Source organism: Ambystoma mexicanum, chromosome 1q (genome assembly GCF_040938575.1).
Source record: "Ambystoma mexicanum isolate Mex_15411 chromosome 1q, UKY_AmexF1_1, whole genome shotgun sequence".
Lineage (NCBI taxonomy): Eukaryota > Metazoa > Chordata > Amphibia > Caudata > Ambystomatidae > Ambystoma > Ambystoma mexicanum.
The window spans coordinates 219,374,887-219,401,220 of NC_090922.1; the positions used below are offsets into that span (position 1 = coordinate 219,374,887).

General features: G+C 45.1%; 1 long non-coding RNA gene across 1 annotated transcript in view; it reads left to right on the forward strand.

The window, feature by feature from the left end:
* The window catches only part of LOC138526794 (uncharacterized), a 33,567-nt gene that overhangs the window by 1,381 nt on the left and 5,852 nt on the right, over positions 1-26,334 (forward strand). Inside the window, exon 2 of the long non-coding RNA XR_011283735.1 lies at positions 18,586-18,854. This is a non-coding gene — a long non-coding RNA (uncharacterized lncRNA). The remainder of the gene's footprint in view (positions 1-18,585; positions 18,855-26,334) is intronic.

Sequence of the window (26,334 nt, forward strand, 5' to 3'; positions counted from 1 at the left end):
GTGTCGTTTGATTATTTACCCACCGATTGTCATGCTGACCCCTATCGCCACTCCCACCCAGTTCCGGCCCCTCCGCCCTAAACACCTACTCTTTGAGCTCGCTTTAGTCAAGCCTTATCATCAAACTTTGCACTCCAAGTGTCTGCTAGTGTTTTCACAAAGCTGTCTTCGGAGCATTAATGACTTACTTGTAGCTGTGAATGCGCTACTGGTGTTATCAAAATATCTTATCCAGGTCTGCCTTCAGCCACTCAATTTATAAAAACTATGCGTGTCCTTCACTGAAGACCTGTTAAAAACCAGCATTGGCAAAGAATTTGGTTTGCATATAAGTATTAGGCATTTGTCAGGAACGGTTATTAGATGCCCAGATAGTCCATCATTTCGCAGGAGCTACCATCAATGACATGTTAATACCACTTACGATAGTGACTGGCGATTGCCTTTCACATGACTACTCAAAAGCATTGCCAATGCTTGTTTGATATGCAAAAGCACTGCTCTGCCAGAAAACTTCCCTTGCAGTCCCTGCTGTAATCAGAACCGTTGTCAGGTCGTAAATCAGGCACACGCAAAAGCCAGGGATTCTTGTCCCTGCACCACATTCTTTCTTTGTTAGAATGCGGTGATTTAAGGAAAGTGTTCCTCCTTCATGGAAGAACACTATCCTATTTTTTTCATGCACCTCAGAATCTGGTCCTGAATTCATTCTTGAAGTTCTGATTGGTTCATGGAGCCTGCACACATAGCTGCCAGGTTTTTCAACTCTATGTGTGGCACCTCGAGCCCACCCTTGTTATTCCCATTGCCACAGGCGGAACTGGGACATTTGGCAGCTCTTTGTACAGTGTGCTCATGCGTAAACAGAAATAGTCTGTCAGGTGAAGGAAATAATGGACAAAAATGTGAGTTGTATTTATGACATTTCTTCGGAAAGAAAATGATTGCAGGAGTGAGAAATGATTTTTAAAATCATTTCAATTTTTCACGATTTAGTACTTTGATCTGCAACTTTTGACTCTTTAGATGTTGTGGCATGTCAGTGACTCTTCCTTTGTGCTTTTGGTACTGTGTGTCTAAGAAAGGGCAGAATTAGTGTAGGCAGGGAGAGTTCAGCACACATGAGAATGGTTCCAGCATCTTGTTTCTCTCTGTACTCCTCCCTTCCTGTCTCCTTCACTTCCTATAGCTCAAAGCACGTTGGGTGCAATGCAAGAAAAAAAGACTACTTGTCTCAAGGACAGGGATTGAACCCCTTAAAGCAGGCTCGCTTTTGTCCAATCACCTGTGAACGTTTGGCTATAAAAGAGGGGGTCTCACACCCGCTTCTTGGAATCATCTTCGAATCATCTTTGGAAATAGAGAAGATTTTGTTTGGACCCTGCTAGTAGAGTAGTACTTTCCATTCCGCCAGTTGTAAGCTGAAGACAGATGTTCCACGCAGAGGCAAGCTCTGATTCCCTAACCTTCCCCAGGGCACTTTGGGGGTGACCGTGCTGCTGGAGCAAGACCTGCCTCTCTGCCAGGTACAGCAGTAAACAGGACTTCAATGAAAGTGAAGGACTCCTGCATGTGTTTGGCAGCCGCCCCTCCATTAGGGAGGCCGGGACCAAGGATCTATCTTGTCACTGAACCCCTGGATTGGGAATCACAGCACCCTTAGTACCAGACAAGCTAGGATCCCTGTGTTTTGATATCAAGCTTCTTCAAGCTGCCTTTGAATACTTTTCGCCCCCAGTTCGAACCAACGGATTCTCCGGTGCTGACTTTGGTGCTTGCTGATCTTCAAACCACGGTGCTGCACATTTAAACAAGTTTGCCACCTTACCAAGCCAGCCGAGTGCGTTATTGTCCCACCCTAAACTAGAAGCTCATCACTGCAGCTGTCATCTTCAAACCACCAGCATCTTCGTTGCTGATCCAAATCACTGGTCCAACTGAACCCGGGGCCCTCACCGAACTGCAACCTTTGGAACACATCATCAAACCGTCCGATTCAAAAAGTGCACCCACTCACCAGCAACTTCACAGTTGGTGGCACGCATAATACGCATTCTTCGAACTGTGCTCTGAACCACAGCAAACCTAAGCTTGACTCCGCCTCGACACTTGCTCCACATCTGGAACAACACGACTGCTACAGACCCATACAGTACCTAGAAGCCTGGTTTGATTCTTTCAAACTGCCAACAACAGCAGCAAGGAGTTATTGACTGCTAACTGCCACCATTGTGCATCTTTGGACCCTAGAGATAGGTGAGGTACCATTTAATCTCTTTTTCACACAAGAACATACTCTTTGCTGAACATAGTGGTATTTAATTGCCTTTCAACCCTGTGTCATTACCCAGAATGCTGCATTGTTCTAACTTGTGCTGAATTCTTTCCACACAGGTGGGTTTGTTTAGTGGTTTTCTAGTTTTGCATATGGTGTGTTTAATTGAAGCACATACAATTTTATAGAACCTTGATTGGACATTCCTTTATTTTGGAATGTTGTACTTTGGGGTTTGGGTATTTACTGGCTCGGTACTACCTTTTTGGTAGGCAAGCTTTATGAGCTTTGCTGAGTCAGGGGACTCCCATGTGGCAGTAAGATTACGAAGGACAAATAAGTCAACAGCCTACAAGCTTTTGAGGAGGATTGGTGGATGGAGGCTTTCTAGGGATTAGTAGAATGAGTAGTGATACTGAGCCCCCACGTCAAGTACACATTTCATTTCGGGCATGGAAGTGGATGGGGAAAGTGGCAGCAACAGCGTTTCCCGCCATTTTGCAAGGCTAGAGGGTATTGTAGTTTCCCAGAAGTCCAATTAGTAACAAGCCTCAGCCAGGTCCCACACTTTTGTAAATTCCAAAGCTTCTACTAGTTTCCGGTTGGGTCACTCTGGGGACCTGCTAGCTGACAGGAAGTTCCATCTTGAGGAAAGGAAGTTGCCCTTAGAGTAGCAGAAGCAGCACAAAAGAGCAAAAACAGAGATACATTTTACCACTGTATAAAATGGAACTCGAGAACCAGAGCCAGATTAGGAGAACTTCCAGTGGTGGGGAAGCATCTCTAACAGTGGTGCCCAAGGGAAGCCATGTGCTACATCCCAAAGGATGTTGTCTCCCCATACGAGGTGGGGAAGGTTATGTTTTGATTAATTTGAAATGCTGGAGCTTGCCTTCAGCCATCAAGAGGTGGAAGTAGAGCTGTAAGGTGCAGGCCTTCTAAGATGCCTACAAACGACGGGAACTGATGTTGTTATTCACTTGGCTCCTGAGGAGAGACCCCTATATCAGAAGTTGAAGGCTGCAGTCCTAAGGAAGTTTTGCTAGACCTCCCAAACAGTATCTCCGGAGCTTTAGAAAGCTCCAAAAGAAAGGAGGTCAAACCTTTGAGGCATTTACACATCAACCTTTGGTTGGGTCAAAGGTATCAAATTTGATGCTTTTTGGGCATGTATACTTTGGTTACAGGTGAGACTATTCTTAAGAATTGTGAGATGGTGGTGCACCAACATATAGTCGACAAAAGTATCACATACACCGGGGAGCTTTCCAAGGCTGTCGATGTGGGCACTGTGGTAGCTCAGAAGGAGGAGACCGACCAATGGATGTTGAGTTGAATGGGATTGTTTTTGAAATAATAAAGAAAATGCCTAACTTTCCATAACCCAAAGGTTTCCCTACCTAACACACTAAACTAGGGTGCTCATCAGTAGTGAAGTCTGTAACCAAAAGTCTGTCCTCTGTCCCAAAACGAACCTAGTCTGAACCTGCCACTTATATTAAATAACAGAAAAGAACAGGAGAATGACTAATTTCTGGGTTTGCTTTTCCAGCACAGCTCTGACAGTACTCCTTAATAGGAAAGCTTCAGGTAGTCCATTGCCTCTTTTTGTAGTGAGTTTTCTCAGAATAATTCTCGCTCCTTTCTAATTTCTTCTTCTCACTGAACAATACAGTGTTCCAACCTGGTGCATCGCGGTGAGTAGAGCATGTTTTGAGACCCTCCTGGGCTTTACTTTAATTTTGTTAACCCTTGTTGAGCCCCCCAGCCCTTGCAGGCCTGCTTGCTTCCCCCGACCCCCTCAGGTTTCATTTTCACCTTCACCTCCCACCTCCCGCCTCTCAGCCCTCCCTCCTCCCCTGATTGGCTTGATTGCTACACTAACTGACCCTCCCAGGGCAGCCCTCTGCCCGTGCAGCCCCTGCGGCTAAGGGCCCTAGGAAAAGGGTGGATCCTACAGAGGTGGCTCCAGCTTGTGTCTGCAGGTATCAGCAGGGGAAGCTGTGGCCAGCCGTCAACCAGCAGTGACTAGTAAGGTAGGAGTGGCCCGGGGTAGGAATAGAGCCATCACTCTACCCTGAATACCCTGCCATATAACAACCTTACCTACACTAGAATAATATTGTGATTATTAGCTTGTGCCACTCTAAGATAACACTATGTTTATTGGCCGTACTTAAATTGCATTGTGAAACCTAGGCCTTTCTCCCACTATTCAGGATCTATATTTTGAAAGTAGTGTTGTCTTATGGTTTTGTCTTCTTAGCAAAGAGTTTATCTAGCAAACTGTTCTACTATTGTCTGCGCTCTTGTCGTTTTGTTCAATTGTCCACTATTGTCTCGTCTTTCCTTGTCTCATCTGCTTGTGCCCCTACCTGTGTCGCTCCCTAGTGTTCTCCCTGCCCTCCCTCCCCTTCCTCTTGTCTCCTCTCCCTACCTACTCTATGGTGCTCTGTCTCTCCTATCTTTTCTAACTGCTTCTCTATCAACTACCCTGTTCTCCTCACTAAATCTGGTAGGAAGAAGTTTAAAAAGGACATCCTGGTCTCCAACCTAGTCCTTCCTATCACTGACACCTATACCAGTGCTTCCTCCATGCAAACCCTCACTGACATCCTCTTTGTCGTTCCCTCGCCGGACCTATGGACTCTTCATATGGTCTCTGTGCTTTCTCCTTTCTCTTCCTCTCCCATTAATGACGAGCTATCCCATTAATGACGAGCTATCCTCGTCTCGGAAGGAGAGTTCAGGGGCAACGTGCTCGCCTTGGAAGCAAGACGACACGGAGCAACACAGGTTTGATCCCCGGGTCTGTGCTTAGAAACCTCTGGGTATTAAGTGCGCATTATTAATAACCTATCATATCATATCACCCGGTGGAAGGCCCTCCTGGCCTCCTTCCACTCCTCTAAGGTCAGTATTAATGTCTACCTTAATGGTACCATCTTTTTCCAGAGCCCTCAGGCCAACCTCCTCCTCTTTGATAGATGCTTGCTGCACCTCATCAATTTCCTTTCTTCGCCTGCTGTCCCTCCTTGGCTTCCTTGTCTCCCCCTGCTATCTCCTTCTTGGCTAACTTGCCCTCTCCTCCTTCCTCTTCTGCCCCCCCCAGGGCTTCTTCTACACCTCCGCAGGGCGTACCTCTGATTTGTACCCCTCCCTGGAAGTCTTTCAAGGATGGCAACCTTCTCCATATTGCTGCTCTAAACTCTCAGTCAGCTGTCAAACACTCCTCAGACTTCTGCCGCCTCCTGAAGAACTTGACCGCGATGTCCTCGGTCTCACTGAGACATGTTCATGGCCAGCTCTGTCATGAACCTTGACACTCTCCTCCCAGATAGCTACAGTATCCTCTCAGCGCCCAGGTCCAATCGTTACGGAGGGGGTGTAGCCCTGATCTTCCCTGAGTGGATTCCTGCCTTTGTCATTCCTACACAGGCTTACTCCTCTTTTGAATGCCTCATATACAGGCTCTCTCTCTCCTAGACATTCCCTTACTGTGGCTACTATCTTTAGGCCACATGGTAAGATGTCCTCCTTCCTCTCTGAGTGGGCGGACCTCTCCCCCCCCCTTTTCTTGACCACTCAACTCCTTCTTCTTGGAGACTTCAACATCCACCTGGATGCTTCCAGTCCTTCCTCTGGACTCTTTCGCAAACTCTCTCTCACACTCTATCCTCCCCTCTTGCCCGACTCACTCTGCAGGGCACACTCTGGATGTTCTGATGCCTACAGACCTTCCCCTTTCTATCACTCTCACCACTCCTCTCTCCTGGAGAGATCACTTTCTCCTTTCCTCTCAGCTCACTCTCTCCACCCCTCAAGTTAAGCCAACTTCTGCACTGCCACCTACCTTCTTGGTTATCCAATCCATGAAGTGTGTGTCAGTTGAGGCTTTCGCTGCCACTTTCTCAAACCCGCCCTGTTCGGCTGACTCACACCCTGTCACAGCCCTTTCTATGCTGCACTCTGCTATATCTGATACTCTTGATGTTCTTGCCCCTGTCATGAGGATCTGCTTGAAGCCCAAAGCCAAGTGCAATTCCTGGTATGACTCGGACCTCGTCACCCTTAAACGCAAGTGCAGGGTGGCTGAGAGGAAATGGCGTGCTTCCTGTACATCCTCTGACAAACTGGCCTGCCGCCTGCTCCAAAGACAATACCGGCTCTCTGTCTGCACCAAGAAGAGAGCCCTCATCCAAGCCCACGTCTCTGCGGCATCCACCAACTCGGACGAACTCTTTAAAATCTACAAGGAGAAGGCCAATCCTTCTGCAGTCTGTACCTTCCCTGTCACCTCCCAGGCCCTCTGTATGTCCCTGGCTTCTCATTTAATCTCTAAAACTCAGGATACCCTGCCCTCTCTCTCTCTGCCTCTCCTTCTCCTTCCTCTACTCCCGCTCTTCCTCTGGCCCTTCTGTGGCCATCCTTCCTCACTCCTTCTCTGCCTTTCCTCTTTCTCCCCAGATCAGGTTTCTAGACAATGTGGTCCTAGATGGCTTTAGAGGAACAGTCGACACCCTGGCTCCTGCTCTGGTCGACTTCTGCAACCACTCCTTCGCAACTGGAGTCTTCCTTCCCCAAACCCTCAGCTGACCCCTCCTGCCCTGCTCACTACCACCCAATCTCAATCACTCCTTTCCTGGGCAAACTCCCAGAAAAGCTGACCATCTTCAAGCTTAATCTTCACACTGAATTGGTTGGTTGTCTCCATGACCATCAGTCTGGCTTCAGAGCTACTAGAAGCACAGAAATCGTTCTCCTGAACATCCGTGAAGACCTGCTCTCAAACCTTCACTCCAATACCCCCTGTGTCCTCATCTTACTTGATCTCTCTTCTGTCTTTGACACGGTCAACCATGCCATCCTGCTCAACCATCTCTGTGATAACCTGGGTATTACCGATCAGGCCCTGGCTTGGCTGACCTCTTTCTTCTCCGATCGGCCCTCCCAGGTGCAACTTGGGTCCTTCCTGTCCTCTATCTCTATCTCTACCTGTGGTGTTCCCCAGGGGTCTAGCCTCTCTCCCTGGCTATTCAACCAATACCTGGTAATTCTTGCCCACAGCAGTGCTGCTCTCTGCTCCAAGTTTCAGTGCTATACGGGTGGCACTCGGCTCATTTTCAGGCTCCCTTCTGCCACCTCTTCTCCTTCTCTCATCTCTGTCTGTCCGCTATCCAGGAGTGGTCTGCCACCAACGATCTCTGCCTTAATGCCAGTAAGACGAAGATTCTCCTCATCGGCACACCTGCTACCTCCTTTCCTATAGCCCTCTGGCTCGCTTCCCTTGGCACCTCTTCCTTCTCCCACCTGTGAGGCTAAAAACCTCAGGGTCATCTTTGACTCTGCACTCTCCTTCTCTACTCACATCTCTGACGTCTCTAAGAATTCATACTACCAGCTGCACCCCCTCAGAGGTATTCTTCCTTTCCTCTCCTTCCCCCAGAAGCTCACTGTCTCCAGAGCTCTGGTTCTCTCTAGGCTGGACTACTGCAACAGCCTCTTTCTAAATCTGCCTGCTTCTACTCTCCGTCCTCTGCAACTCATCCAGAACAGGACTGCGAGACTTGTCCTTGGCCTCACGCCCAGGCATCGTATCCCTCCAGGACTGAAATCTCTGCACTGGCTCCCAGTGGCTGCAAGTATTAAGTTTAAACCCCTCTGCATTGTCCACAAGGCCTTCTGGGATCTGGGGCCTCGATACCTTCAACTTTCTCTTCCTAAATATCTTCCCTCTTAAGCTCTTCGCTCATCCTCCTCCAACTCCCTCAGGGTCAGTCGCTTCTCCAAGCAACAAGTTGGTGGTAGATCTCTTTCTTTGGCTGGGGTCTCCCTCTGGAACAGCCCCCCTGCCTCCCTGAAACTTGAGGAGAACCATCTCTGGTTCTGGAAAAACCACAAGACCTTTCTCTTTGCTTCTGCTTTCTCTCCTCCTCCCCCCTGCTGAACTCCTGACTGAATCTGCACTGGTCACCTGGCTACCCTCTGTTCTCGGGCCCAGGTCCCCTCCCCCGCCAGCTGCACACCTGCACTGCTTCTCAGGCAACCCTTGCACTTGGGGGCTGTTTCTGTATCCCTACAGCCCCCACCAGCTCTTGACATTTGATGCCTGCACTTACCCCTGCACTTGCCACAAGCTGGCCACACCTTTTACCTATTGTTTTATCTATTCTATTTATTTATTACTGTTGATCCTATGAACTGCACTGCACCCTCCCGCTTTCCCCACGGACTTTCCCTTTCCCCCTCCCCTGCACTTGCGCAATCTCAATGTCACCTGGCCTAGTAAGATCTTTGTTGCTGTCTTCCCTCTGTTCCCCCTCCCTTGCCTCATTGCGCCTTGAAACACTTGTGTATAAGCGCGCCACAAATGCCAAATCATATAATTTAATACAGGTTGAGTGCTTGTTAAACCTTCACTCTTCTTATCATACTTTGTAGGATTCTCACTCTTCTCACAGGTTTGCCCTTCACTGGGACAAGTATGATTAGTCCCGCTGTAATTCAGACTCTTCCTACATGTTTGCCAGTCACTGGGACGAATTCGATTAGTCCTGCACTGTTTATAGGTTTGCCACTCACTGGGATGAGTATGATTACTCTCACTGCAATCCTCACTCTTCTTATGATGTTCCCACTCACTGGGACAAGAATGATAAGTCCACTCTTTATGTTCAGTTTCACATTCATAGAAATTACTCCCACCTGTTTTCCTGGTTCTCCCGCTCTCCCCTTTACCTGCAATGTAATGGGGCTGCATCAAGATTTCAGCGTTCTTCCTTGCTTTGGTTTTACTGTCCTTCAAGATGGCTTTTCTGCTTCCTTCCGATTTCTCTAGAGACACGCTCCGGTCTCTGAACGTGGTATCAGCTTTGTCAGGGTTCTTCTTTCCCTATCCCTGTTGGCCACCACCTCTTGTTTCCCTCCTGGGATTTGCTTCAGTCTGGAAGACCTGTTGTGCTCTGCAGTTGACATGCTTTATCCACGGCATGTCGAAGTTGGGGCTCTCTGTCACCCCTGGTCCAAAGTCCTACCTGGGACTACCAGCCTCTGGACACTTCTGTCGGTTGCCCGTTCCGTAGTGCTCCTCAGGCACTGCTGATCCCATTAGGTTTGCGGTCGTGCAGACCAGCCTTCTCGCCGAGTTACCGGCTTCCATCAGTAATCCGATTTGAATCTTTAGGGTTTCTCTTCCTAGTTTTCTAGAAGCTCCCATTTTTATCACGCAACACTGGGGCTTCCCCAGCCTCTCGCCATAAGTTGGAGTTATGTTCTTCATAACTCTGTATGGTTTCTTTGTCTCAGTGGTTGACAGACAGTCATTCATCAATACTCCTGCATTCATCCTCTTTGCTGTACCATACAGATTTCTGTTTTTAGTAATTACATTACAAAAGCATATGCAGGGGTGTTGCTAGGTTTGTAAAAGATCTGGGGCTAGAGCCCATGGCAAGATTAGACATCACATAACTATATCATATGAACACACGCGCTAGAACGTGCTTTCGAGTGTTAATATTGCATACTATACTGCTCATACACATTTGGAAGTACTACTAACATGTAGGTAGCTATACAGCCACTCCAAAGTGTTACATGTCACCAAATAGTGCTAGGTAATATTTCATGAGGTTATATACGACAAAGAAAAGCCTTTGGACAGGACAGCCAAAGAGTTGCTGTGGATTGAGAAATTGTATTTAAGCAGCAGCTGGAGAGCTACTTGTTTGCCACATTAGCCATACAGTTGCTTGCTGGACTGACAAACTGACAGGGGGTAGCTAGTGGCTTAAACAGTGGTGGGACATAATTACTTTAACTATACAATGTAGCGAGCAAGCGCAGAAAGCAAGCCTGAACTTGACATTGGGAGGTGGGGGGTTCTTCCGCGTGAATTTATTTTTGTTGAAAAAACAAATTCAAAAGGCCTGCAAATCAATATTGTAGAGGAGCAGTTGCATGCCTCTTCAGGAAACCCTGCCCCCTACCGCCCATATGTTGGAGACCTGAGATCGTGCCGTGTTTGATACCTGCAGTTATGCCAATACTGCAGTGTGTGTTTGAGAGAAGATACCCATTGACGCAACCCTACCGAATGTATCCCCGAAGAGATGACAACTTGATGAAGGAACTTCCTGAAGGAGTACGAGAAGGAGCAGAGAAAAGAAGCCAGTGACATCATCCCAAATTTGGCGGTAACCCTGAAATGCGGCGGTAATGCTATTACTGCCACATTTAAGGGTCTGCGAAATCACAGGTTTGGCTGCATTTACCCACAGCTCTAAGTTGGGGTAAATGCGCCGGAAATTTAATTTTTAGCGCAATTACTGGATGGTAGTTGCACCAAAAATTCCCGATTGGGCCCAATGGGGAATTCCCAAATGGGCCCAATGCTGGATGGGGAATTACCGTTCTGCCAAACCTGTGCTCCGGCTCTAATAGTGCTGGGGAGTTTGGCAGTAACGCTACTAACCCCAGCGTTATCCCAATACTGCCGGGATACCGCCCAATTCGTAATGAGGCCCTATCTACAATGTTCCGAGATGCTGGCTGATGAAGATGTATAGGGGCTAATGATGAAGTAAATAATCAAGTGAACGTTTAAATATGGAAAAGGAGATTACACGTGCATGAAGTGCTGTAGCAAATAAACCGTTCAATTATTGAACAGATGCTGGAACGCAAGTAGACTAAGTCATCATAGAAGCTGGCTATACGTAGTGAATAGAATAAAGGCGAAGCCGCCATTGTATAGAAGCTGGACATTGGTATCATGAATTTAGTAAGCCAGGACCCATGAAGAGGGAAGAGAAAACTGTGTAGCAGCAATAATAAGCAGAATCGTGGAGCTGCATGGCAAGTTGTCTAGCCTGGAGTCAAGACTGAAGCAGCCAAGGTCAGCTATCTATTCTGGAAAGGAACGAACGTGTGAAGAATGAATCATCCCTTGTTAAGGTGCAAAGAAAGAACACCAAGAGTGGCAAGTTTAATTAATTCAAAGCATTTAAAACCTGCAAAATGGACCAAATTGTGGTCTCTTGTCACGTGAGCCAAGGATGAAAATAGAGTTCAGACTTGAAGTCCCAGAACACAATAGTGAGTGATCTCACTCCCATGTATTCTAAAGACAAGGATACTTTTGCAAGGCCACGTTCAAAGACAAGCTTCATGGCAGAAGGTATGGGCGATGAGAGATGCTGGGCTAATTGTGTGTGGAGGTAGTGTCATGCCCCATCTCCTTGCACCTTGGTCTGGGTTTATGTGCTGCTAAGTGAAACGAATGTTCCAGACCTGGCACAAGCATGCCAACCAATTGTTGTGGTCCATATAACATAACACCTTATAGTTTGAAAACCAATAAGAAACTGTGTATCTAATGTTTCTGAAGGTGACATGTTTTAGAGGTAGGCACATGTTGTCCACCTAACAGTGGGCAGCCAATCACAATCCTAGTTGCTATAGAAAATGTACTTTGATGGTCCCCCTTAAGCCAGCAATATTCAAAATGTGGGTCGCAGCCCCACAGGGATCCGCGGGGGCAGTGAGAGGCCAGAATGAAATCTAAAAAAAAAAATGTTTTTTTTTTAGATTGGAAGAAATGGCAGTGGCAGCTTACATGGTCGGGCAGAAGCATGAAACTGTCTCAGGCACCAACAATAATGAAAGTGGGCCGCAGTTGTAAATGGATATTCATTCCTTTAGTCACAGACTGTTTGAATAGTACCCAAGGGGGTGCGTTGTGTTAAAGTGTAAGTAAATTGTGATATTTAAAGAATATTTTTTCGCAACAATGGTCAAAATTACTAATTGCTCAATGGTCAAAATCTAACTGCATAGTGAAGTAACTCATCAAACTGGCCCACATTGGCCAAAAAGGTGGCCCATTTTAAATGGCCCACTCTAGCATTTTGCATGCCCTATAGGCCAGTCTGAGCCTGGCAGCTCATCCATAATGGCGAGGGGGCACCCACCCAGTGGCCCCTTCACCCATTATGGAGGAGCCAAGAAGCCAGCTCAGTGAAACAATGAGCACTCCCTTAGCTGCGTTTTCCAGCTGAGGGAGTGCTCCTGGGCTGCTGGGACTGTCAAAGGGAAACACTATTTCCCTTAACAGTTCAGTTCAGTGCCCCAGTCGCACATGCTCACTGATCCATGGAAGGCTGGGGCGTTTTGCTTCTCCAGCATTGCATAGCTCATTGGAAATGCTGGCTGGGGCAGAGCAGCCTGGAGTAGGGCGTTTCAGCACCCACATGCAGGCGAATGCAGAAGGTACGTTATGTTCATTTTTTTATTTTATTTAAACATGTGTTTGGATGCTGTGTATGCTTGTGTTATGAGTGAGTGTATGGTGATGGATGCTCGCGTGAATGATACAGTGATTGCTGTATGAATGTGGTGTGTGTGTGTGTGTTAGTTTGTTTTGGTCCGTTGAGCTGATTTTGGCAAGTGGTTGATAGAGGGGGAATGAGGGTTGTACAACAAAGGCATTTTAAAAATGCCTAAATTCCTTATGTTGTACAATCCCCCTACCCACCTGCCAAAATCGGCTCTCCTTCTGAGGCGCTGTGGAGCCCAGGGAACAGGGATGGTATTTATTTACTGGATTTCTATCATAGATGTCCAGTTAAAAATACCATGCTTTCCCCCTTGGCACCCCGATGCTTTGCATACACACATCATCATGTTGATTGTGTTACGCCCAGTGGGGCCCAGGGGACAGGGATGGTATTTTTTTTTTACTGGACATCTATTATAGATGTCCAGTAAATAATGTCATGCCTGCCTCATGGGACCCCCAGCACCAATTGCAAACTGTTGGCTATTTACCCATTTCTTTTTTTTAAACTATGCTATACAATGCAACATTTTAACCCATTATTTAAAAAAAAATAAACATGGGGGGGAAAACCCGCTGATCCTCCCTTAAATGGTTCAGGCTCCCTCACTGCGCTCGGTCGCTTAGGCATTTTTGGGGGAAATAGTTATGCCACTCCACTTCAAAAATTCACCAGCCGCCACAGGCCCTCAGACTGTGTTGGGAATTGGATATGGGAGCCCAGGGACTGTGGTGGGAGCAGGATGGGTGGAAACCATTGGATAGTGGTGGGAGCAGGGTGGGGAAAGCCCATGGTGTGTGATGGGGTGGGGAGAGCCCAGGGACTGGATAGGAGTGGGATGAGGGAGCCCAGCAACTGTGATGGCAGCAGGTGGGGGAGCCCAGAGACTATACTGGGAGTAGGGTGTGGTGACAGCACGCAATAGTTCTGACAGCCCGGGAGGACAGCTCGGCGTTAATGTGCTCACCTTGGAAGTAAGACGACATGAAGCAACACAGGTTCGATCCCCGGGTCCGCGCTTAGAAACCTCTAGGTATTAAGCGTGATATAAATATCATATCATACATACTGTACATTTGGTATTTTTGGGGGGTCCCGGCCAGCCCAAATTGAAGACCGCTGAGAGCACCTGATCATACGTCAGTTGATATAAAACAGTACTTTGCCATCTTCCTGAGCTGGTTCGGTTATTTGGACATGGAGTTATTCTGTGTGATCCCATCCATTTCATATGCACGTTCCTAAAGGGCCCCAAGCTCCATATTGTCTCAAGTTTCCCATGGCTATAAATGCGAGTGCCATCCAGTCCTGGTTTTTCATGGAATTCCGGAGAGAAAAAGCTATAGGTGCAGAATCAAATGGAAAAAAAAGGAACTTCATGGCCTTGAACTCAGATTGTTTACTTATAAAATGCACATCTCATATGAAAACAACATTTAAGTAAATTAATCCTTAGAGACACATGTTAAAGCAAAATAATATTGTTGTTGCTTTATTTTCAACATCCTGCATAAAATAAAAGAGCCCCACCATACAAAATATTACAAACTGGGTAAAAATGCATTTTTTAGACCACTACTTGGATAAAGGTTACTTTTGTCACAAACCTCCAGCAGGCTGTTGTGCGAGATGTTAAGAGCATTTGCCCGTTCATATAAAGCAACCCTTTTTTCCGTGCAGCAGGTATTAAAAGGCTTGGGGGTAGCCCAGTCCGTGTAGGACGCTACTGTGGCCTTGCCTAAGAGATTAGAACGGCAGTCAGCCAGCCTGAGCTTTGGAACTGCAGTGACAGGGGTCAGGCGGCCTCACGTCACTGCCAGACAGCCAGGCCATGATAACCTGACGAGCCAGGCCCTGGCCTAGGAGCGAGGCCTGTTGGCTGGTGCAGGCGCTGCCCCCGAACGAACCCTTGAAAGGAGATTTTTCTGTTATGCCTAGTTAACAATGAAAAAGGGCACGACCTGCAAACCCAAGAATGTGTGCATTAATAAAGTGTAATTGGGTACTACATGGTGGCACTATTGTGTGGACACAGAGGCGTAGCCAGGATTGTCTAGCAAATGGGGCCTGATGCTCATGTAGTTGGGCCCACTGCACTGACAAAAATATCTGTAAATTCCCACACAGCGCTGCTGAGTGGGCATTTACAGATTTTGGGTGGGCCTTGCCCCTCAGGCCCTACCCTTCCTGCGCCTCTGTGTGGACTACTTTCTGGGTGGCCCTCCTGGCACCAGCTGCTTAACATTGGGAGATGTATTTACACAAACTGCTTTTTATTGATGCCATATGTTGCGATGCCATACACAGGGGGAAAGCATTTTACAGCAAACCTGTGAAGGGAATATACAGAATTCTTATTTGTGTACCCCTTTTTGTACCTTAGTTATAAATAGTTACTGACTTATAGTAGCATATTAATGTATCAGACATGTGGTGTGGAGAGTTGGTGTGCAACCCGAAGAAGCTGGTAGGGGGCGGGTCTGCGTGCAGTCAGGGACATAGACCCGACCTGACGCTCACATGGTAATTTACGCTTGTTTATGATCCTTTCAAGCAGATCAATCCAGGCAAGAACTGTCAAAACAATTAAAGTACCTAGTTGATTCATCAAATGCAAAGTCTCTTCTATAGTATAACTCAAGCACATGTGCAGTCCATTTCGCTTCTGTAAGGGGATTTACTTCTGTTCTTTCTTTATAAGAGGACATGTATTGGTTAAAAATTGACGAAAAAGTGTCCTGTGTGCGCAGGGCCCCAAAGAGGATTTGCCATTGAGCAGAGGTCAATATAGGCCAATTGTATATTCTTTATTTCTATGTCAGAATTCAATTTAGAAAGTCCAAGCTATTTTACTTGTTTAATATTGTTTAATATTCATTCTAAGTTCAATTTTTTGTTTGCAATGATCACATCATACAGCTGCACATGCATTTGCTTACTAATAACACATATTTTCTGAGTTTCTGCTAAGATCTCAACAAACATGTCTTCAAATCTAACATAGTAATCCGTAATGGTCATACTAGAGCCAAACACATCATGCAAGAGTTTCATAGACAATGCATCATTAAAGGACTTAATATTATTCTCTGTCCATAGAAACCTATTGTTAGACCAGCTAGGGAAGTAATTCCCCCGTAAATATACAGCAGATGTCTTACCACAATAAACGGGGCTAATGGATTATCAAACAACCATTCATTCAAACTGATTTCCAAATAATTCAAAATATGCCATGTTTCAACCCCCTGTCTTTCTTCCCGGAGGATCATACAAATTTATTATCATAACTTTTTGTGCATGTTGCATGTGACGAAATGTCAAAATAGCAGCAAAACATAAAATCAATTGAATCTTTGCCAGAAAATACACATACAATCATTCTTAACTCCAATAATCAATCCAGCAGTCCGTCTTCCCATTGAGCCCTTCCTAGCAAATTTTGATAACAATGAGACTAAAAGTTTGAGTAAGCCAAGTTTCTTGTAATAGAAATATTGATGCGTCTCTCAACAAAATCTGGCCACATGGATGTAAAAAAGAATGAAAACCTCTGCAGTAACAAGATTAAAAGAGGGGGAAGAAGGAGAAATCACAGATCATGCCGCCTCGTCCAAATTCTCACGTGCATCGTTAGACCGCCTTGCTTCCTGCGCAGAAAAAGAGCTGATATTTAAAGCCGATACATTATTTTGTACAATAGACTCTACTTTCTTTGAACCAAGCCCATAGTTTCTCTTGTGCTCCTGGTGGTCGGCCAATTTAGTAATGGTTTTCTGTTCATCCTTTTGATTTCTAGTTAGCTTGTATCCCATTCTTAAAACATTCCATAAAAAGAACATCAACAAATCAGTGATGATGGGAAAAGTCAGATGAATACATGACCATTTCAAGTCACTCCTCAATTCCGGGATCTCAACTAATGTAAGATCCTCATTGTAACAAAACTTTATTCGGCCATAAGACCATCAAAGTAAAACCTAACACAAACATATACTACAATTTACTAATAATTTACAAACTGCTTGCCTGTGACAACTCATCAATCCCAGTTTAAGGAATAATCCCCATGTACAGACGAGTTGTATTACAGGGCTCCAGCAACCCAAAACCACATTGATTTCCCAATCTATTCCCAACGGCTGTAAGGTTCATGCCAGATAAGAAATAGTTAAATGGGGTACCTCCAGGTTAATCCCCTGGTCATTGAGGATGAACTGATTCCAATGCTGCTATTAGCAGTCTGATCATTGCTCCAGAGTTTCCCCAATATAATTATAGCCATTCTCTGGTCCCAGAAGACTATTTTTACTGATTCATGGGGGTTACTACCCTCACCAAACATTCTATGACAATCCACTATATCATCCCTGGAGACAAAAGCACATCTCCCAGCAGTGCAGAGCCAGTGTATACATTTTGAGGAGAGCGTCCTTTGGTTCACGCTTATTGCTGGCCAGTTTGGAACCCCCTGGAGTAAGAGATCTTTAGTAGAGATGGACTTTAATTGCGAAATGCAATGAGTGAATCACAAAACCTTTTCACCCTATACCTTCGGATATTTCTCTTTAAGGGCTACCTCAAGAGTGGGTGAAGGGATAGTGTGACTCTTCTTGATCATTTGCACTAGCACAGTTTCACCCCCTCCTCGATGTGCACCCTTCCTGTGTTAAGAGATGATTTGCGAGGTATCTGCTGATTTTTCGGACAATTTACGGAAAGGGCACTGGCTACGAAACCAATGATCCTCATTTAGTGATCTTATTCAGGCGATCAATTCTTCCTGTCGCTGAATACTCCTGCAAGCAGTATTTTGTTTAAATCAAAAGGAGGAGTGCAAACTGAAGAATTTAACTGATTCTTAGATCCCCCATCCTCCAATACAGAAACATTTATCTTATGTGTATTCTTATTTTTTCTCCTTTGTTGCCTTCTAGTACATTGCCCTACGGCTACCTTTTACAGATTTCTATTAGTTGTTGCAACAGGTATGACTGAGATGGGCCTAAATGGGGTAAATGGGGGAATTCATACCTTCTCTTCCAATTCCTCCGTTTCCAAATGATGAATGGCGATGTTTTCATTAAGTGTACCATCAGCTACACTTACATTAGTTATTGCCTCATTTGTGGCAAAATTAGGGACAGCCTCCAATTCGTTTGCAAGAACAATGCCCACACGTTCTGTTAGACCTTCTTTAATATAGCGCTGTTCTTTGTAGATGTTATTACACAAGGTAAATAATGCTTTTAAAATAATAAATTGTTCTGTATCATCCGTGTCGTCCAACGTGGCCGAAGGGGCAATGGAACTGAAAGAGGTATTAGCCACATGTGACGATGCATACACAGTCTCATCTGCACCAATGGTGTATGAGATAGATTTTGAGAGGTGGAAGTGCTAACTATATTTGTAGTATGATCAATGATTGGTGCTTGCCTAGTCGACCCCATTGATTATCTTTGAAGGCGAAGACATAGGTTCAATAAGGGATTATTATCAATAGGAGGAAATGATGACAAATCCTCTTGATTTGAAACAATTTCTTTCCATGATCAAAGGAGAAAGCCATGTCCTTTTCAATGGGTGTGCTAGGTTGGCAAGGTTTAAGGAAGGCAGTCATTTTACTTTGTTCACTTAAGTCCTTTGTTTTGTTAGATGTTTCCATTACTCCAATCGCTGGGGTCTGCTCTACAGATTTAGGTTTTGACTTGCTGTAAGGATCACTTTTATTATTAAATGAACAATTATTGTGTAGCTCTACCAGAAGTCGGAGGTAATTGGCCTTGCGCGTTATTGCAGAGCTGATATCGCTTACGATTTACTGGCATAATCAGTCTGAATTTCCAAAGCAATGATAAAATAACCAACCTTTATGCCTAACGCCTCTCCGCCAAACTGCACTTTATGCACTTATGAGCGCTTTGTGCGCGGCTGCGCTTTTAAACTTAGCCCCTTTCCCTTTCTGTTCAGATTTGCTGCCTCTGTGTGAAGAGATGAAAGAAGGACTTCCCGTAGTCCCAGTAAGCCTGGCTGCTACAGCAAAGAAGGAGAACCTGCCGTATCAGCCGAGTAGCAGGAATAGCCAGCACACCATCCACAAGAAAAATGGCATACTTGCAGCAGAAGTCCAAGCCAGCCCCTCAGAAGGCACAACCCCCGGGAGCAGGATACCTTTGCCACTATGCTAGTGGAATCAGAAAAAAAGATGAAAACCTTTCAAGTCACCAAGCATCTCAGAGGTAACAGCAATATTAAAGTTGCACCATTATCACCCATTTCACCCATGTCATGGTAGCCTCAGACACATGAGTATACATATGTCACAACACTGCATGCACATGCACTATATGCACAAACACAGAAGCCTTGGAGAATTATAGCCTATTGGGCACTAGGGTGACCAACTTTACAACATGGTTACGCAGGACACTTTAAATGTGATAGTGCATCAGGTGAGGCCTTCAGTGAATATGGTCCCATAAAGTGTCATTCAGGCCCTTCATTTCCTACCCATTAACCTTTTGGTAGCATTAGTGGCAGATGGAATGTTAAAGGATAGTTCCGGGACTTTTTTTTTATTGTCCCTACGGTTCGGCCATGTGTTTTTAAGCATAAATCGGTAGATCGTAGAAAACTTTCCTATGGACCTTACCCGACTTTTCGTCCATTAACGCACTCGAAATCAGCCGCCATTTTCTGATAATCCTATCATTTCCCCCCCATCGCCCTGGCTCACCTGCTTTTGCGGCACTAAATCAAATCCCCCGCCCCTGAAACAGACTTTATCAAAACATTCATATTGCCCGCCTCTATCCGTGACGTGACTGTGCTGCGTAGGCAAACGCGCCCAGGCGTCTTCTACGCGACTCCACACAGAACCCGGAAACCAACACAGATTAGCTCACAACACAGCGCGCCACAATTCGGAATATGAAACTGTACTTTTAAATCAAACCGCATGATTGTAAATTTGGTAAAGTACATTCATTTGAAATCAAATGTTTAGAGAATATTCAGCGATTTGCATTTTTATTTGCTCACGTTCCAAAAAGTTTGTTTTGAGGCACGCAATGTTCCTTTGCTGTACACAGGGTCTTAGATCATCTCACAATACAGCGCCACAATTCGGAATATGAAACTGTGGTTTAAAAGCAAACGGCAAGATTGTCCATTTGGCAAAGTACATTTATTGGACATCAAATGTTTAGAGAATATTCTGCGATTTGCATTTTTCTTTGCTCTTGATCCAAAATAGTTCGTCTTGAGGCAAGCGATGTTCGTGTGCAGTACACAGGGTGTTGGTTTACGATAAAATAAGCTCTTCGGTCGCACTGATAATCGCATGGCTGTTCCAACAACGAGGCACTAGGCCACCACAACGGTCTGTATGTTGCATCTAGCTGTTAGTACCGCGTAAGGGCATACTTGTACTTGGCGATCGTCCCATAAGTCAGGGTGGTAACGTTGTTCACGCGGAGAAGCAACTGGCGGTTATAAAAGCCATCCGCCGGTGTCTGGTACTCGTGACACATACAATAATGAAGGATGTACCTGTTTTAAAAACATAAAAAATGAAATTAGTCTCACCATCAGATCTTTATTAAAATTATTCATTTTATATATTAGGTCGGGAAATTATTTCATAGCTAGGACAGTGCAACTGGGTATTATACGTCAAGGGGGGGCTGTAGGATACTGAGACAGTCCCCCAGTGCAGGGGTTGACAGGAAGGCAGTGCAGGTGGAGAGTGGAAGGGCCCAGGACCGAGGTCGCAGACAGTGGACCAGTTGTAGCAGGGGAGAGGGAGAGAGAAAGCAGAAGCAAAGAGGAAGGTTTTGAGGTGCTTCTGTAAAAGGAGATGGTTCTCCTCAAGATAGTGCGCGGTACAAAACAATATGCCACATAGAACGAACAAGTACAACTTAACCCGTCTTTAAAGCTACTGTATAGTAATTAAATTGCGGTATAAACTCATCTAAAGAGTTACTTACATTATATTTGCATTTTCCATTGTGTCTGTGCGTAGGGCAGCCCCGAAATTCCACTCCTTCTATGCCGACGTTATTTCTTCTAATGAACGAACATTAAATGGCTTTCGTTTCTGAAATTATATTCATTATCGTTTCTTACGTTATTGCCCCACACCCCCAAAAAGAAGTCTTTCGGGATGGTCCCGGCCTGTCAAGGTCAAATAACAATAGAACCTTATACTGAGTCGTGGGCCATTCCGGCACCCGAGAAAAAAACCAAAGCAGCTGACCTTCACTTTGAACGAGCACACATTCCTAGTTAGCTACATTCAGTGTAAGGCCATCTCACAGGACTCACAGAGCAATCACTTTTATTTACACAATACATAGCTACACATATTCAATGGGCCTGCGACATGAGGAGACTCGAGAGAACAGACAATCAAATTACAATCATTTAAACCGTGATGTGTATTTCTCATTGAGCTCTTCTTTAGGTGGACATGGAACAGAGGCAATGTTGGGTGGCAATGCAGTTGTCCCCTGCACAGGTTTGTTCACAACTCCATGTATGTGCCTATCTAGGACATCAACAATAAGTCTCTCAATAAAGTCATATTGCATATCCTCAAACACTGGTTTGATAACCCATTGTTTACTTCTTTTAGTGAAGGCCTTATTGTAGCGAAGCATCCCTAAAGTTCCGGTCGTCCTACTTTGTTGACGGCCAACATTATGGTTATGTGCCAAGACCGCTAGAAGAGTCCGATTTATCATGCCCTCCATGCCAAAATGCAATCGTTTTGGCCTGTACTTTAGGCACATATTGTGGAACACCTCCAAATCTTCTGTGTGGCAGAATTCCGTGAGTCCCCTCAAATCTCTTGTTATAGTTTTATCAAATACAATCTTTTCAATGGCTTTGTGAGTGGGTGATGAAGGAATCAACCACTTCTTCTTCCGTGCCTCCTCTGTGGAGAAATGACCATGTTCACAATTGTGGAAATGTTGGTTTGTGGTCCAGCGGTGAATGTTGCTACAGTGTAGCATTACTGACCGCCATTTTTCCAGTAGAATTTCCAACGACCCTCCACATGTTTTTGAGCTCCACCAAAGATGGTTGCTGATTGACTTGGACCACTGTGAAATACCTTGCATATCTTTTTTTTTTACCTGCAGCCGACATTTTTTTTATTGATTGTTTTTGCAAGATGCCAAACGTCAAATTGGTGATTTATATTTTTGTACTCTTCTCTCATTGTCTTGGCAATTGAAATGTGTCTGTCCGTGGCTATCAGGTCGATCACCATTCCCCGCGATTGTAGTTCTTGCAATGATGCTACAAAGCCAACTTTCTCCATGGCCAGTGAGGATGTACTTTGTGACACCTGCACGACCACCAAACTCACAATTTTCTTACTTTCCATGTCCTGAAAGTGGTAGGTGCAGTACTTGGCTGAAAATCCTGGGCTGTCGCACTGTCCATCACCGGCTAGCCTGAACCGTTTGCCCGCGAATGTACTATCAATAGACCTTTTTTCCATTCTCCAAGCTTCGCTAATGGCTGGAAATAGATAATCGGTTTGGTATTTGTAGAACTGAGTTTTCGCATTGAAATGGATTCCCACAAACTGAAAGAAAGACTCTAACTTTTTAAAACTTGAACCACTAAAAAGTGCAGCCGCTGCACAAAGTAGATTGCCTGCTGGCAGTTGCCTCAGCATGGGCTGTGCAGACCATGAGAAAGGATGATATTTTGTACAGGTGGCATGTATTTTAAGGTTAGTGCCTCGAATTGCACGAGTCACATTAATCAATGGCTCCCCACACACTTCCCCACCAACCGAATGCCCACATTTCATCCGAATAATAATATCAATCAAACAACTATCGAATACAATGAATTTGGCCTCTTTCCTTATACTGTCACTCTGCATCCCAGCCGGTTCTGCCTGTAACGTTGAGGACATGTCACTCACATGAAAGGTAGAATCTCTGATATCGTCTTCCGCTATGTTCAGTGATATTGATGGTGTTTCATTGTCGTCCACTTCATTCTCTTCCATTGCAACATCTGTTCCTTCTCCGGCGATGGGTGAATAAAACAATTTCTTCAACTTTCTCACGGTCTTAGTTTTTGCGGGTGTGGATTCTGTGAATTGATCTCCGACTGCATCCGAACTACCAGGAGGACATTCACTATCAATGGCTGGATGTGGTATAGCTCCGTTGTCAATCACTTCATATTCTTCCCATTGGCACGATGCATCTCCAGTCTCAAGTCCCTGCCAAAAGGTTTGACAAGCAACATCTCTCGTTCGCTTCACTGTCTGTGTAGATCTAGTTCGTACACCCACTCGCAACTAGAGGACAGATTGGAAAAGGGATGTTCAGTTTAAACACAATTTACAGTATTGAACTATTAACAGTGAAAAACAACATAATATAGTGACCAGGACGCTAACCTTCTTTTGCTTTCTTTTCTTTGAAACTTTCTTGCCTCGAACTTCAACATCGGGACGCTGTTGCTCCGACTCGTGTGTGCATGTCTCCACTTCCTCTTGCGCTGCAACGACTATATTTTCATGATAAGCACATCCATCACGCACTGACGCTCCATCGACTCCCTGAAACATAGAACTTTCATTAGTATGTATAATAATATTGAAAACACAAAATGTACTTGGGGACCAATACCCATGTACATCTCAATAGCTAAACACGAATGAACGCTTTGTGTAGAACATTCAAACGACAATTATTCACGCATTGTTGATCTAGTTAGATGGAACTGTCAAGATCCATACCTCGGGCTCCTCATAGACTTCCATTGATGATATTATTGAAGATGTTGCTTCAGTAACTCCCTGAAACACAGTAATTGCATTAGTATGGTTTTCTATTTTGTTAAAAAGAACATAAACTTTGTGCAGGCGTCAACGGCTCATCTAAATAGACCTGCACAAATGATCAGTTGTCTAAAATAAATAATGGATATCTAAATATGATTCGATTTGCTCGATCGTTGGAAGTGCCACCACCCAGAGATCTGCATCAACTACTAGGGGTGATGTTCTTGTAGAAGAAGCTCCGTCATCTCCCTGAAACATAGCACTTGCGTTAATAAAGAAGGAAGTATAGCGGATGTAATCACGTCATATGATTTCGCTTGATCGAACTGTCAGCATCCATACCTCGAAATGCATAAGAACATCAAGGGACGATGTAACTGCGGTGCACACTTCTGCAAGCTGTTGCGCCGACCCATAACTGCATGCTCCCCCTTCTTCTTGGACTAATGCTCCATCGACTCCCTGAAACATAGGACTTTCATTAGTAATGAACACAATATTGCAAAAAGAAGAAACATAGGAGGGCGACGACAGAAGGACATATCAATGGCTAAAAACGAAAGAAACATTGTGTGTAACAATCACGCTACAAGAATGCAAGATCTGATGATCTCCATCGATGGAACTGTCCGGAAACGTACCTCGAGCATCTGAGTGACATCAACGGTTGTCGTCAATACGTTGGACTCCTCAGCATCTCCCTGAAAGACAGTACTTGCATTATTTTGGATAACAATAATTATAACTGAAAACAAAGACTAGAGGACGAGTACAAGGGTGTACCATTAGGTAAAATAATCACACGATAAATTAAAACTATTGATTTACATGCCTAAAACAAGTCAGTGGCAGAATAGCTAAGTAAGATTACCCGATAGGCGCTTGAAGTGGCTGATGACTGCAATAACGACACGGATGGAGAATCTTCCGCCTTCATATTGAGTGGATACATAAATGGGGAAATTATTGTTAGCTAATGCTACACACTACCGCAAGGCCGAGAGATAAATACGTAAACTTGACTCACCAGTGGAGGGATGTGGACGAATAGAGTGGGAATAGCAGTTGAGAGCAATTTTCGCTTCGCTCGCGGTGTGTTCTTCTTTATTAGCAATGATGTGGAGTACATGTCAGAGGTAAAGTGCCTGCTGCAGATGCGGTATCGATCACCCCTCTTGTCCGCAAAGACTTCTAGGACTCTACTTTCAAGCTCAGACGGTGGATATCCGCAATATCGGACCCATTCTCTTATCTGATCTATTGTCTTAGGGAAAACATGCATTATAGTACCTTCAGATTTACTATGAGTCTTCGAAGGGCAACCGCCAATGGAACAGGCAGGCATTGTGGAAAGTTCTGAAAAGTAAAGATCAACAATTCTCTATGAATACCAATGTGTTAAAAAATTAAATGACACATATAAAAGGTTCAATGCAAGGTTCGTTTTGGTTCTTAGAACTATACACGTTATTCACATGCGGATAAGTATTTGAATAACTTTAAAACAATAGAAAAATAATTTCACTAAACTCAGAACATGTGACTAGTTCCTTGCATGTACTGTCTTGAACGAAAAGAAATTGGACCCAAAATGATTATGGTACATGGCCTTACCTTGACGAACAAACAGTTAGATGCAGGGATCAGAGTAGTTTCTTGTCGTAGAACAGGGAGCAGTTCACAGGTTGCAAAGTGACGAGTTTCCTCGAAGTGGTCACGGAAGTTCACAGAGACGAAGAGCAGATAACCAGCACCTTCACGGGTTGACTAGCAAAGTGCAAAGAAGTTCTCATCAGAAATATGAAGTGGGTTATAAAGAATTCGAAACAGGGGTGTGTTTGTGAATGACGTGTATATGTCGTGGCATTATGCGGTTTGCAGGGGGGCGTCCAGCGTGAGGGGGGATGCTTGGCAGGAGACACGGGGTCTGGAGGTAGACATGGGAACAACAACCCATGCTCTATAGACCACTTTGAAGTGTACATGGTCTTTGGCACCTCTTGGCCTTTATCGCTCCCTGATAGCTCCACTTGCCAGCACAAGTACCCCGGAGCGAACTGCCTTTGATAGGGTGGGGGGGGTGGATTGGGGCGGTGGTCGTGCAGACAAGACTCGTTTGCCGCATGGCCTCACCAAGGAGAGGCCATCTAACTGCATGTAAGAGGCAGGCTGCAGGATCTAGTACATGGAAGGCAGGGGGGTGAGTTTATAAATACCTCACCCTCTGTAGTGATACACAAAATTGCAACCTTGCCAATCAGGGCTTTAGATGACAGCATTAGCTGCTGAAAGCCAATAGTGTATTCAAAGTATGTGCTAAAAATGCTGACAGTAGTCTGTTGTAGCACTTCCATTATGCAGTAGTGAGCTACAAGGAATATGCAGGCCTAGTATGAGTGATAGGTCACATTACGCATTGTTCATAGACAGGCAGGGAGAGGGCCCTAGCTCTGTAGCTAATAGACATTTTTGGAGTGTTTGGAACATTATGGCACCTATATAGCGCTTAGATAGCCAGTCTTAAGCGCTATGAACACTAAGCTATGAGTGCATGCCTTTTAGAGCTTGCAGATGGGGTTAATACATCCCTGCTTCCCTTAGAATATTCTGCCTCACTAACGGTAGCCCTGCATGGCCCCAAGCTAATCTCCTTTTCTCTGGGAAGGCACTGATAAGACATTCCTGAGCTTTCGCGCAGCTGGGAGCCAGGGAGGGGCTCAGAAGAAGGAGCAGTGGAAATTAACAGAGTTGGGTTTTTTCCATGAGCCAGCCTATATTTTGCACAGGGAAAGTTCTGGAACTGTGCGTCATGGGCGGGCAGCGCGAGATTATAAAATATGCATGCTCACATGACTCGGGTGGGAGATCGTCCTGTGGACTTGGTTCGAGCAAGATCA